This window comes from Mastomys coucha, unplaced genomic scaffold, assembly GCF_008632895.1.
Source record: "Mastomys coucha isolate ucsf_1 unplaced genomic scaffold, UCSF_Mcou_1 pScaffold7, whole genome shotgun sequence".
In the NCBI taxonomy this organism is placed as follows: domain Eukaryota; kingdom Metazoa; phylum Chordata; class Mammalia; order Rodentia; family Muridae; genus Mastomys; species Mastomys coucha.
This window is the reverse complement of record NW_022196913.1, coordinates 9,438,221-9,452,087: the sequence shown is the minus strand read 5'-3', so window position 1 is coordinate 9,452,087 and position 13,867 is coordinate 9,438,221. Positions and strand designations below refer to the sequence as shown.

The 13,867-nt window shown below is 40.4% G+C and overlaps 1 pseudogene; it reads left to right on the top strand.

Annotated features, from left to right (window-relative positions):
- The first annotated feature begins 219 nt into the window (after positions 1 to 219).
- LOC116082584 lies at positions 220 to 986 on the top strand (annotated as a pseudogene).
- The last annotated feature ends 12,881 nt before the right edge of the window (positions 987 to 13,867 follow it).

The window sequence follows — 13,867 nt, the reverse complement described above, 5'->3', positions numbered from 1 at the left end:
GCATTTTCCCAGGAACTCAGACTCAGGATGAGTTACACCTCCAGCTTTCCTGACTCAGTAGCTTGCATACCACCATCAGACATTCTGATGCCATAACTGAGTAATAAGAAATGAGGCTTATGAAACTGATCTCTAAGAATCCAGTGTTCCAGTTCCTAAAAGAGCTGCCTCAGCTCCTGAGCTCCTGACTTGTAAAAGCCTTTACCACAGCCGCTCCAGATGAATAGCTGTGTAGATTCCTTGGGTATCAGCAAGAACACCACATCCAGTTTTGTGAACTCTGCAGATTGCAGAGAAGGCACATATGAAGAGGAAGCCAAAACATCCTGGTTTCTTTACTCTCCCAATGGTGATCAATTCTATGGCCTCATCCACTGGTGAATAGAACAAATAGACACTGAGCTCAAGGCAAGCAACACCATGGAGAATAGTGTTGTACAGAAGCACTCTCTTGTAGAGAACCTAGATAACACTGGGAGTCCGGAGGTCTAGAAGTCAGATATGATTTAACTATAGATAGCTCTCCCCGGTACTTGTGCATATTTCTGAGGTTGCAGTAACACCTGATATGGTTCAGCAGCACAAATGTTGTACCCTTTCTGTTGGATGATGCTATGTGTCTGGGATATGAGGAATGTGCTACCAGCCAGCTCCTCTGGATCATTTTCTTCTGTATGGGAATGTATACAAGGTTGGGGACATTTGAATGCATGTTACGCCTGTTTCAGTCCAGTATTTTTGCATTTAGGGGTCATGTTTGAGCTATCCTGTCTTTAGATGAGTGGAGATCTAATGCCTCTTCAGTTGCCAGTGGAACCACAGAGCTAGTTCACATGGATATGTGATATCTTCACATCTCACAGATCCAGGAGGCTATTATCATGTATTCATTAATAGAAGTGGCCATCCACATCCTTAGCCTGCCTGGGTCTCTGTTGAGGTACAGGTGTTGTGTAACAGTTTGAAGTACAGTCTCTGTTGGGTAACTGTTTCCTCCAAGACAGAAACATTCCATCTTGCAGGGATGCTCTTTAAGCAGAAAGGCAAACAACTAAAAATAACATCAAGAAGTCCTCCAAACTGATTGGATCCACCAAGCCCCTCCCCGACATAGTAAGCAGCAAGAGCTGATAGTCTCTCTCAGAAACTAGAGAGATGGAGCTGCCAAGAAGACTCTCAGAAGGGAAAAGCTGCAAAAAAAAAAAAAGACCCTGAGACCAGATCAGCCAAGCAGAAACCAGCTGATCTGCCTGGAAGAGGTTTAGATCGGAGGCATTTGGAAAGGATACACTCCAGACTGTTTAGTTTTCTGCAGACTGTGCAGTGTGCAATATGCTTCAGGTTTCCCAGCTTTCTGAGCTGCCATAGATATTCTCAGTGACACTGGAGCCTGTACCCTGAGTCTTTTGGTAACTCCTATGCCTGTGCCAGGCTTGCCGGCACCCCACTGTTATGGGATCCACTTAAGACCAACATAACTCAAATACAAGGTCAACGCAGATGACAAAAAAAAAGAAAAAAAAAAACATTGTAATCAAGACACCACTAATCGATCAGGGCTGCAGAACAGACTCAGGAGATGAACTGCACAATATTTAACCTTGCAAATTATAAACATCTGTTCCAAGTTATTGTTACATTTTGCCACCAGTCCTGCGCATGGGACCGTGAACTTAGTTTAGCCCTGCCAGCAAGATGGAGAAGTTGCCCTTGAGGTGTCTGGACTCAGACAATTGTTTTATTACAAGATGACCCTGAGCAGGCTGGGCTGAGACAGCTGTCTCCTTATGACAGAAGCTTTGTCAGCTATTGGGAAGTTCCCAACTCCCCTAGGACCCAGAACCTTGAACTTAGTTTCCCCCTATGAATAAATGGAGTCTCAAAACAAAATGGCAGTATTTAGAAGAGTCACTCTTGTTGCGGTTTGCTTGCTCCCAAGGCCCACCACCTCCTGTCCATGTCAGAAACAGTGGTATTTTTTAAACAATCTTTCCTGTACTCTCCACAGTATTTTTGGTGCTAGGAATGACTCTGCCTCCTCCAGTCCCAGTGCTGGAGTTTTGGAAATTGCTAAGGTTAGCAACTGCTGAGTGACACAGTATGGTGCAGCACTGATGCTGAACTGGGGCATGATTGGCAAGTTTATCGCCCTCTTCCTGTCCCCCACCAGACCATACTCAGAGCCCTCTTCTGAATACTCTTTTGGGATGATCAAAGATGGCCTCTCTAATCAGCAGTTCATTAACTTGAATTCGTCTTGGAACCTATTTGTTCTTGGAATTTCTGTCTTCTTTGGGCTTGTTCTTCCAAGTTACCTCAGACAAAAGCCTCTAGTCATAGGTATAACATGAATTGGTCATGTGCTAAATTTCCTTCTTACAACTACGATGTTTGTAGGAGCCATGTAGCTTGTATTTTGGACAACTCTATCCCAAGTGCCCTAGAGAAAATAGAAAGCAGGAACTGGAAGACAGGTGTGAGCAAAGGGAGTTAAGTCTATTGCTGCAATGCAGTCCTACTATTTGTGGCATGGACACTATCTTTAAAATGCAAATGTTTCAAATACCTTCCCAGTAGCCCAACTTTTGCAGGCTGTTGTGGTAAATCTCCAACCCCAATAAGCACATGCAAAGAATACACAACTCAGTTATAAAATGTATATGTTGCATGCCTAGATTGGGCAGATATACCACTACATTATTCTATTTGCCAACTATGAGATCTCTTGTTCCTTGCTGCTTCTCCAGGCCACATGGTTCTGCTTCATCTTCCTTCCACCTCCTCTGCTTCTGTCTTCCTGTCTCTTCCATCTCCTCATCTTTCTCTCCTTCTTTCTTTCTCCCTCTCTAAAACCTCCAAACCTACCTTTCCCTTCCACTGCTGGATCACAAGCTCTGCCCTTTATTTAACCAGTTAAAATGGGAAGAAAGTTCACATGAAATCAACTGAATACGTGATCTGCTCCTCATCCAGGCAGCCTTTTTTTTTCCCCCAATGGACTAGAAATATTATATTTTAATTTAATTTTATTTTTTATAGTTTTCTTTCTTATTTATTTTTATTAGATATTTTCTTTATTTACACGTCATATGATAGCTCCTTTCCCAGTTTCCCTTCCGAAAAAAATAAAAAAAAATAAAATAAAATAAAAAACAAACCCTGTTGCCTCCTCCCTTCCCCTGCTCACCAACCTACCCTCTCCTGCTTCCTGGCCCTGGCATTTCCCTACACTGGGGCATAGAACCTTCACAGGGCCAAGCGCCTCTCCTCCCATTGATGACCAACTTGGCCATCCTCTGCTACATATGTGGCTGGAGTCCCACCATGTGTACTCTTTCATTGGTGGTTTAGTCCCTGGGAGCTCTGAGGGTAGTAGTTCATATTGTTGTTCATCTTAAGGGGCTGCAAACCCTTCACCTCCTTGGGTCCTATCTCTAGCTCCTTTATTGGGGACCCTGTGCTCAGTCCAATGGATGGCTGTTAGCCTCTACTTCTGTATTAATTGGGTACTGTCTGAGCCTCTCAAGAGACAGCTATATCAGGCTCCTGACAGTCAGCACTTACCTGCATCCACAATAGTGTCAAGATTGGATGATTGAATATGAGAAGGATTCCCAGGTGGAACAGTCTCTGGATTGTCCTTCCTTCAGTCTTTGCTCCATAGTTTGTCTCTGAAACTCCTTCCACAGGTATTTTGTTCCCCCTTTTAAGAAGAAACAAAGTATCCACATTTTGATCTTCCTTCTTCTTGAGTTTCTTATGGTTTGTGGATTGTACTTTGTATATTCTGATCTTCTGGGCTAATAACCACTTATCAGAGAGTGCATACCATGTGTGTTTTTTTGTGATTAGTTACCTCACTCAGGATGATATTCTTCAGATCCATCCATTTCCCTAAGAATTTCATAAACTCATTGTTTTTAATAGCTAAGTAGTACTCCATTGTGTAGATGTGCCGCAATTTCTGTGTCCATTCCTCTGTTGAGGGACATCTGGGTTGTTTCCAGTTTCTGGCTATTATAAAGAAGGCCAGGCAGCCCTTCCTGAGGAAGCAGAATTAGCATCAAAATACAAGCAGCTTCAGGGCAATCCTCAACAACAGGCTAACATGAAAAGGCTTTGGAAGAGAACAACTAGAGTTCAGAGGAAAACTTCCAGACCACAGTGAGTGCAGCCTTTGTTTGCTCTGCTCTATGACCTGGCCACATTGAGGCCTGTGTCTGTAGTTCCTTACTGAATAACAAGATAAATGTTTGTATATCTTCATTAGCATTCTTCACCTCGGAGTTAAGACAGGTTGCACAGTGCTATTCTGTTCTGAGTAATGACTGTGCCAAAATAAATAAATAAATAAATAAATAAATAAATAAATAAATAAATAAATAAAGTTTAGGTGTAGGTACCTGAATGTAATATCAGTACTCTAGAGGCAGATACCTGAAGCTGCTTGGCTTCATTTGCAGCCTCATTTGCAGGCTCCAGGCCAATGAGAGATGATCAAAGAAAGATAGATAGTGCTTAAAGAATGAAAAATACTTTTGCAGCTTGCTTCTACATGCATGTATGTCTCTGTGTCTCTCTGTGTGTGTCTCTCTGTCTCTGTGTCTCTGTCTCTGTCTCTCTCTCTCTCTCTCTCTCTCTCTCTCTCATACACATATACACAGAGAAAAACACACATGGTCATATGTCTAGTCCATCACTATATCTGAGGGATACAAAAAAAAAAGCTGTGGTCATAGAAAACATATTCTATAAAGAAATGCAGAAAATATCTCAAATCCTGAGAAAGACCTAAACATAAACAAGAAATGTTTATAATTCTGATGATATGTGACCAAAGAGACTCTCAACAATGTAACAGTAATTTGATTGAAATAACTCAAAGCAAAGTAAAATACTAAAATCTTAAAGAAGAGAGTGTCAAGTCAATAATTCATCAACAGTTTTGAATTAGTTAGGTTTTGGTTGTTTTTTAGCAGAAAAATTAAAGTATTTAAGCTAGATATAATAAACAGTTCTCGTAAGACATATTTCAACATGTCACGAACAGGACAGCTTGTGCAAACTTTCAGTACACATAAGCAATAATCCTTGATTTGTTTCTGTGAAGGCCAAAGTTTGATTCATGATGTGAAATTTTCAGTATTATATATGAGAAAAGCTCCCATACCACGAAGAATAAGAAAGGAGTTCTCATATGGTAGACCTTTCTCTTCCAACAGTCACCCTTGGATAGATACCTAATATACTTGTAGAAAATAATGTTGGGCCCTATTCACTTATTTGCTGATTATGAACGTACTAAAGCATTTTGACTATAAATACCTAGCTAGAAAAAAAGATGCCTGTTAGGATAAGTTTGGGGACTGGCTCTGTTTCTACAAGACAGAAGACTCTCTGCTAACATTTTCTAACAAATTTTAAAATGGAAAGGCTTCAAATAAAATTGCCTCCTAGGAAATAAAGTTTTTAAATGAAAGCGAACTTATAAATGGGTTATATTTGAACACATGAACAATTAGGCAGACATCATTTCTCTTTATAAAACTCTAAGTTGTAAATGGATGAATATATGTGAATTAAATTTACACTAATAACCACAAGTCAACAAAAAACTACTGATCTAATAACATAGTTGCTAGGTTGGCAAAATGATGTTTTACACGTGTACACACACTCTATATAAAGGCATTTGAAGTATGGAATATGACTTCTCTTTTTATCACATTATCTGCCATTCTGTGCTAACAGCCCAGCCAATCTATTCTTCATTCTATGCATGAGCAGAGGTCAGTATAGATAGCTAGCTTTTAACTTCTCAGCCACTCTTGAGATCCAGTTGTAGATGAAATCAAAATGTGTTTTTACCCACTGAACTGGGTGATTCATTCCACATGCAATGACCTTCTCAGCATCTTTTTATCTTCGAATATTTCTATACTGGTTAAAGAAACCAATCCCAGTTCAGAGGGAAATTTGGGACAGTTAATCATAAGTTTCCCATCCTAGGAAGTTCTTCAGTCTTAAAGGACCACTAGTTGATGATTACCCTTAAGGCCTCCACATAAACCTACATTCAATTATTTACTACAAGTATCTATTACCAAGGCTCAAAAATATTGATATGATGGTTTTGCAGTGAAAGAACACTATAAAGCCAAAAAAAAAAAAACCAAAGATATGTGGCTATAAATACTGAACATGTAAGACACACTCATATTCTTCCCTAAGTACATCAAAAACATTCTGCTTTATCCTCCCCAGTCAACATTTGAGAATGCTAAATTTCCACAGAGAAAAGTCAGTAGGGTCTCAGGACTCAGTCTTTTGTTTGAAACTAGGCATAGGAACAAAGTATCTAAAATCTACCAAAACTCCAGACTCCATGGGGAAAGCAAATATACTGTGCCTTTTATAGGTTTAAAAAAATACTTAAAATGTTTTTATGCAGTATGTTTTGATCATATTCTTTCTTGTACTCCAATTCTTGACTGATCACCACCACCATCCACCTACCCAAATTAACATTTTCATTTTCTGTCTCTCTCTCACCAAAATTAAAAATTAAAAAAAAAAAATCCAGAGGAGGTACAAAAAAAACCAGACAAACATTTATTAAAAATCAACAATACAAAAAATATCAAAACAAAATATATACATGTGTTCACATACACACACACACACACACACACACACACACACACATACTTGCATGCACAACCCAAAATCAACAACAAAACATGGTATCCATTATGATATCCATTTTGCTTTGGTCAACAACACCTAGGCATGGGGACTGCTTTGAAGTAGGGTTAATAAACCTAGTGGAAAAAATTGATTTCCCCTTTCCTGGCAGGTATCAACTGAAGATACCTTCTTTGTTCTAGGTAGGACTTTGTGTCCACTTACTCTCCTTAGTGCTGGGATTTTGACTTGTGTGCACCTATTCAAGTCTTCTACATGCAGTCAGAGTCTCTGTGAGTTCATATGTGTACCAGTCTTGTGTCTGGAAGAGAGATTCCTTAAAGTCATGTTCCATCTCTGTCTCTTACAATCCTTCTTCCTCCTCTTCCACATAGATCCTTGAGCTTCAAGGGAGGGGGTTGATAAAGACATACTATCTGAGGCTGACTGCTCCAAGGTCCCTCACTCTCTGTACATTGTGAACCAATGACTTCAACATAAGACCAGGTTTCTTTTACCAGATGTAAGATAAAGTAAGAATTAAGCTTGAATTCTCTGGCACAGGAAAGGACTTTTTAGATGACACTATTGGCACAGGCATTAATAACAATTCATAAACCGACTCAGACAGATACAGACACCCACAGCCAAACAGTAGGTGGAGCTTTGGGACTCTTACGGAAGAAAGGGAGGAAGAATTTTAACCACTAACAGGATAGAAACTCCACAGGAAGGCCAAAGAAGCAACCAACCTGGACTCCTACGGATCTCAGAAACTGAACCACTATCCAAAGAACATACACAGACTGGACCTTGGCCTCCCTGGACATATGGAGCAGATGTGCAGCTTGGTCTTCATGTGGGTCACAAACAACTGGAACAGGGGCTATCCCAAAAGCTGTTGCCTGTATGTGGCATATGTTGTTCTAGCTGAGCTGCCTTGTCTGGCCTCAGTGGGAGAGAATACAACCTAGACTCATAGAGTCTGGAAGTGCCTGGGTGGGGGGATGCCCAGGTGGGCCCTAACCTGCTCAGAGGGGAAAGGGAAGGTATATGGGGGAAGAATTGTGGGAGGGGGTGACTGGGAGGGAGTAGTGAAGAGGATATAAAGTGAATAAGTAAAAAGAACAATTAATATATGGCACCTTATGAAACTAAAATATTCTATGCAGCAAAGGATATTTTCACCAAGCAAAGTGGAAACCTACAGAATGAAAAACATCTGTAACAATTATACATCTGTTAGAGGGTTACTATCTACAATATATAAAGAACAGCAGCAACAAAAACACTGAACATCAAAAAAGCAAATAACCCAATTAAAAGTGGGAGATAAAACTAAACAGAGAATTCTCTTCTTCATTGTGGGTAGGACTTCAAACTTCTATAGCCCCTATGGAAATCAGTCTGATAGTTCCTCAAAAGGCTGAAAGTTGATATGCCTCATGATACAGCTACACCAGACTTGGATACATATCTAAAGGACTCTACATGTTACTACATAAATACTTGCTCATCCATGTTCATTGCTTCTCTACTCATAGGAGCTGGAAATTAAAAGCAATCTAAGCTGTCAATCAACTAATACACAAATATGTATACAAGAATGTATATGTATACAAATATGTAATACAAGAATGTGGCATGCTTACACAATAGAATATTATTCAACTGTAAAGAAAAATGAAATTTCCAGATAAATGGATGGAAATAGAAACACTTTTCCCAGCTCTCTGCTCCTCCCAGAGACAGCCTCATCTTCTTGTGCAGTGCCAGCCACATCCTGTAGACAAAATGGTGAAGGTCAGTGTGAACGTATTTAGCCACATTGGGTACCTGGTTACCAGGGCTGCCTTCTGCTCTGCATCTGGCAAAGTGGAGATTGTTGCTATCAACAACCCCTTCATTGATCTCAACTACATGGTCTATATCTTCCAGTACGACTCCACCCATGGTAAATTCAATGACACAGTCAAGGCTGAGAATGGGAAGCTTGTCGTCAACTGGAAGCCCATCACCATCTTCCAGGAGCAAGATCCCCGCTAACATCAAATGGGGGTAATGCTGGTGCTGAGTATGTTGTGGAGTCTACTGGCATCTTCACTACCATGGAGAATGCTGGAGCCCACTTTGAAGAGTGGAGCTAAAAGGATCATCATCTCTGCCCCTTCTGCCAGTGCCCTCATGTTTTTGATGGATGTGAACCACAAGAAATATGACAACTCACTCAAGATTGTCAGCAATGCATCCTGCACTACCAACTGCTTAGCCCCCCAAAGTCATCTATGATGACTTTGGCATCATGGAAGGGCTCATGACCACCATGCATGCCATCACTGCCACTCAGAAGACTGCAGATGGCCTCTCTGGAAAGCTGTGGCATTATGGTCGTGGGCCTGCCCAGAACAACATCCCTGTATCTACTGGTGCTGCCAAGGCTGTGGGCAAGGTCATCCCAGAGCTGAGTGGAAAGCTCACTGGCATGGCCCTCTGTGTTCCTACCCACAATGTATCCATTATTGATTTGACATGCCTCCTGGAGAAACCTGCCAAGTATAATGACATCAAGAAGGTAGTGAAGCAGGCATCTGAGGGCCCACTGAAGAGCATCCTAGGCTACACTGAGGACAAGGTTGTCTCCTGCAACTTCAACAGCAACTCCCACTCTTCCACCTTTGATGCTGGGGCTGGCATTGCTCTCAATGACAACTTTATAAAGCTTATTTCCTGGTATGACAATGATACAGCTACAGCAACAGCGTGGTAGACCTCATGCCTTACATGGCCTCCAAGGAGTAAGAAACCCTGGACCACCAACCCCAGCAAGGACACTAAGAGCAAGAGAGAGGCCCTTAGTTGCTGAGGAGTCCCTACCCCAACACTGAGCATCTCCATCACAATTTCCATCCCAGACCCCCTTAATAACATGAGGGGCCTAAGGAGCCCTCCCTACTTTCTTGACTACCACCAATAAACTTTACTGCACCCACAAAGAAAAAGAAACACTTATTCCAAGTGAATTTAATACAGACCCAAAACACATAGATAGTATTTTTCCTTTATACATGAATGTTCGCTTTTAAGCTTAAAATATGTGTCTCAACCCAAACAACCACAGAAATTAGCTATCTTGTAATGGATTTGGGGGAGAAGAGGATATCCAAAGGATGGGAAAATAGAATATAGCATTATGAGAAAAAATAAGAAAAAAGTAGAATAGGAAGATTACATAGGAGGGGACACCAGAGTAAAGGGCTAAATATGGAAAAGCACAAGTAACACAGGGACCCATGCACATTTACAAGTAAAGAAGTATGGAGAGGGGGGTATTGTGGGAGTATTTGTTTTAATATTTTATTGGATTCTTATACCTCTACCACCCTTTAAACCCTTACACCACCTAAGTCCCTTCCAACCTTCCAGTAATAGGTAGGAGAGAAGGTACACTGTGGGAAACACTGTGACACAATACATCTTCTCCAGCAAGAGTGGTTTTTTTGTTTTTTTGTTTTTTTGTTTTAGAGAGGAGGTTGCAAAGGCAGAGGGCAGGTATTAAGAGATGGGGGCATGAGTGAAATCAAGGTACATAATATGAAATTCACAGGGAATCAATAAAAAGTTAAATAATAAAAAATTAGAGTGCTAAGACTGTTCCAAATGTATGCTGACAGAACCACAAAAAGCTTTATGTATGTATGTATGTATGTATGTATGTATGTATGTATGTATGTATGTATGTGATGTGTGCAGGTTTGTGAGGAGACCTCATATGTAAGATCCCTTGGAACTGGAGTTATAAATGATTGTTAGCCATTCTCTGTTTCCCCAGTAGACCAATCCCTCAGACTCCTCTCTAGCACTGTAACAGAACTCCAGCTCCATCTTTCCTTCCCCTGCCTACATCTCCTATGGATTCTAAAGATAATCCCGTCCTGCCCCCACACCACCACCACCATCACTCATCACTGTGTCCCACCTACCAGCTCCTATGGATACCTCAGGCTCAACCACAGGCCACACCTTCTAGAAGATCAGGTGGCCTGTCAGCTACTCTGTGCTCTCTGATGGCATAGACCGCCCATCTCCTGACCTCCTTCTCCTGTTATAGCTGCATCCCAGCCTCAAACATCAGCAGGCCTTCCGTGTGATTATGTCAGCGGAGCAGGGAGACAAAAGAGCCAACACAAAGCCATCACAGTCTCTGAAAATTCAGAGATGAAATCAAAGGATATGGAGCAACTCCTCCATTTCTGGTGGGAGGGCAAACTTGTACAGGCACTATGGAAATCAATATGGCAGTTCCTCAAAAGAATATGAGTATATCAACTCAAGACCCAGCTGTGCCGTTCTTGATCATATGCTGGAAGGACACTACATCCTATCACAAGAACACTTATTCAACTATGTTCATTGTGGCTTTATTCATAATAGGAATGGCAAGTAACCTAGACATTCCTTAACTGAATAATAAATAAGGAAAATTTGTTACATTTACACAATGGAGTTTTACTCATCTGCTCAAAAAAAAAAAAAGACATCATGAAATTTCCTGGCAAATGGATGAAACTAGAAAATAAATCATCCTGAGTGAGGTAAACCAGACACAGAGTGTCAAATTGATATTATTTACTTATTAATGGTTATAAGCTATTAAGTAAATGATAACCGTTCTATGCAGAGAAGTTAGGCAAAGAGGATCTAAAGGGGATTTGTGGGTCTCTCCCTGGGAAGGGGACATAGAATAGATATTGTGGGTGGACTGAAGACAGGTAAGAAATGGAGTGGTAGGGATCCAGTGTGGGGCTGGGATAGAGGGAGGGAGTTCAGGGGGAAACACTTAGAACTGGGACTTCCCTTCAGGAAGGGAGTCTGGAAACCTAGTACAGTGGAAACTTCTTGGAGTCCATGACAGTGATTCTAGTGAGGACTCCTAGGGATGGGGGATAGTAGTCTGAACTGGTCACCTTTTGTAGTCAAGGCAAGGCTCCCAGTGGTGGCACATTGTGTGGATGCTAGAAATCAAACTCTGATACTCAGCCAGAGAGGAAAGAGCTTTTAACTTCTGAGCCATCTCTCCAGTTCCCAGTGACAATTCTATAAGAACTCTTACATTCTGTAATGATATTTTCTCAAGGTCACTCTGCATGCAAAGAAATAAGTAACTATGCTTTAAGAACACATAAGAAATTAACTGCAATTAAAAACTAATAGAAAGACAAAAACGGAACAGGTAACTATAATTCTAACAGGTAAACTATAATTCTAGTGATGTTTGGAATTTTGGCCTGTTCTATAAAAACTTCAATAAAATCTGCCAGACCAAGTATCCACAAAGCAATCTATTTGCCATTTTTAAAACTTAGTCAGAGAAGTTTTCGTTTTGTGATGCATCTAGAAGGGACTAGCTGGTGATCCCAACCACCCTTTTCCATTGCTGACCCTGTTGTTTCTGTCTTGGTAGCAACACTCAAATATTCTATATTTGCCCTGTATCTTCAATTATACAGGTCACAACTGGATTGGACTTAGTGTCAGAATATACTAAACAGTACTTTATAGTATTCCACAGCTCCCCTTTCTTCAGCCCTACCTGGGAGTAGACACATTTACATGTCACCTGTCTGCTTTGTTTATCTGTTCTGCTTTCTGATCACTCAACTCCTTTGTCATCTTATCCCATTGGCTTCCCTTTCCCAGAGATGAATATACTGTTAGAATGTTCCAACTTAGGACCTCCAAGTTATGAATGGTTTCCTAACATGGAGAACATTTAAGCATTGATGTGTAAGTACTGGATTGTGGTAGAACTTCTGATTTTAACTTTAACAAATACAAATTTTCCAAAATTATTCCCTTGGACTTTGAAGATTAAATGTTGCCTCATGGGAGAAAAGACACTACCATTATTCTTGTCTGTAACAAAACCAGAGAGACAAGCCATGCACCAACTAAACAAATATAGGCTCATGCTCTATAGCTAGCAGTGTGGTGCTATGACCATAAATTAATTGGATTTGGATCTCACTCCTGTATCTTCCTTTCACACTGTTTCAGAACTAATTCAGAAAACAGTGAGGGCAGCTAGGTCAAGGTCAGGATAAAGAGACATAGTTTATGCTGCGTAATTTCAATTCCTTACACAATAGTGTTTGTGCCATATAAATGGTGTCTGCTAGATATTATTAGATGTTTTAAAGTAAAACCCACTAATTAGGCAACGTCTTCAAAGGTATTTCCTAAATATTAAACCATAAAGAAGCTCCATCATACTCAGCTATTAAATCATTTTGAAATACATTTTGAAATATAATAACAAATAACTACAAACTACACAGTGTGATTTTTCCCCCTCTGTGTATGCGCTGTAGAAGTAGTTAGTCAAACTAATTAACATAGCCAGTATTTTATTTTGCCATTTTTATTTTTGTCAAAAAAACAAACAAACAAACAAACAAAAACCCAAAAACTAATTTCTGGACCTTCTTAGGAATTTAAGACACAGAGACAGACAAACAGAGACACAAAGAAAGACAGAGACAGAAACAGAGACAGACAGACACAGACACACAGAGAGACAGAGAGATAGAGACAAACATACAGACAGACAGACAGAGAGACAGACAGACAGCAGGAGGAAAGGAGGTAGTTGTTCAGGTGAGATGTAGTAGGAGGGTAGGATCTTTGGTACTGAATTCTAAGATAAAATTACATCACTGGTCCACAGCTGTTCTTTAGCTTCTTATCTGGTGACGGAATCTCTGCATAAGAATTTTTCCATGCTGAACCATCAAACATGTGGTCCTAATCAGAGATGAATCATGTCATTATCATGCTCCTTTGCCTCCCAAACTGTAAACTAAATAAAAATAGAGAATGCACTGTTCTACAGAGTGTAAATTTAGCACAATTGTTAAGCAAAATATAATAAAGCTCCTTATGCCCTCCTGTGAAAAAAATTAACCTAAGATAAGTAGCAATTCAAAGGGTAGCCAGCCACTGAGGAATAGTCATTGCCACAGATAGAAATATTGTATGTCTTAGTTGTGCCAGATCATGGATAATATGGGATACTAACCTATTAAAAAGTACATCTGAGATACATGTATTCTAGAAGAGTAAAGTTTACAAAATCCAAGTTGAAAATAATAACCACCCTTCCCCTCCTCCCCAGTGATGACCTTTG